The following is a 1,681-nucleotide window of genomic DNA, read 5'->3' on the forward strand; positions in this document are numbered from 1 at the left end:
GCCTCCTCTGAGTGTCCGTATGCGTTACTCTTTCCTCCTAGTTGTAGGACTTCCACTCAGCCAGCGTTCCTGTTGTTCTGGGTGATGTCCGTTCCATCTTTTAGTTTCACTTTTGAAGTGGTTGTTTGAGGCAGCAAACTCCAGCGTTAACCTATGCCACCATCTTGGTTCTCCAATCCAACTTTCTTTATTTTTTAGTACAGATGGCCCTTTGCATTATTTTTCTTTAAAATATTATATATTTTTTATTCTTAACAAATACTAAATACATAATTTGGTCATGCTACTACCTTCTCCCTCCCCTACCCCCCAAAAATCCAATATGGCAAGTGTGATTGGAATTACGTTAGTACTATAATTTTATTTGGGAAAAATCAATATGTTTAAGACATGTTTTCTCATCCAGGAAATGGAATGCTTATTTGAGCATTTATAAATGTTTACAGATTTACAATTTTATAGTTTTCTTCCTTGTCAATACATACATATTATTTACATAATACATACCTATATTATTATTATTGTGAAAAAGATCTTTTTCACTATATTTTTATTTATAAACTAGAAGCCTGGTGCATGAAATTTCATGCACTGGGGGGAGGAGGGTCCCTCAGCCCAGCCTGCGCCCTCTCGCAGTCTGGGATTCCTTGGGGGGATGTCCGCTTGCCTGGGGGGAGCAGGCCTAAGCCGGCAGTCAGACATCCCTCTCACAGCCTGGGACCCCTTGGTTCTTACTGCCCACCTTACTCACGAGCCATGAGCCTGGCTTCTGGCTGAGCAGCACTGCTCCTTAGCGCTGCCTTGGAGGCGGGAGAGGTTCCTGGCACCACCAAAGCACTCGCCAGCCATGAGCCCAGCTTCTGGATGAGCTGCTTTCCTCTGTGGGAGTGCACTGACCACCAGGGGGCAGCTCCTGCATTGAGCGTCTGTTCCTTGGTGGTCAGCATGCATCATAGAGGCCAGTTGTTCACCACGCAGTCAATTTACATATTAGGATTTTATTATATAGTATGACATGCAGGAAAGCTCTTTGTTTTGGAATATTTATCATGTAACCACCCAGTTTCCTGAGCTCAGTGTTTCTAATGGATTTTCACCTTATAAGGTATGTCATCATATCTTTTGCCAAAATGAAAATTGTTACTCTTAACTTTTTCATTTTATACCCTTTACTTACTTTATAAATTTATATATTATGGTTTTGGCTAGAACTCACAGAATGATGTTAAAATCAAGCCCTGGCCAGTGTGATTCAGTTGGTTGGGCATCATCCCATGCACCAAAAGATTACTGATTTGATTCCTAGTCAGTGCACATGCCCGGGTTGCAGGCTTGATCTCTTATAGGGGCATGCAAGAGACAACCAATTGATGATCTACTCTCACAATGATGTTTATATATATAAATATATTGATTTCAGAGAGGAAGAGAAAGAAAGAGAGATAGAAATATCAATGATGAGAGAATAAGTTTTCTGGTTCCATTTTTCTATTACTTGGATTTTGAGATATGTTTTATGATTATAAATGAAAAAGTGCAACATAATTTAGAAGTTATCTAATCTAAGAGAAACATGCAAATTGACTGCACCTCTGCTATGCTCCAAGCCATGGCCACCAGCCAATTAAAACGATTATATGCAAATTATCCTAACCAAGATGGCGGCCGGCAGCCACGGAGC

The sequence above is a fragment of the Myotis davidii genome, unplaced genomic scaffold (assembly GCF_000327345.1).
Source record: "Myotis davidii unplaced genomic scaffold, ASM32734v1 scaffold64, whole genome shotgun sequence".
Classification (NCBI taxonomy): Eukaryota; Metazoa; Chordata; class Mammalia; order Chiroptera; family Vespertilionidae; genus Myotis; species Myotis davidii.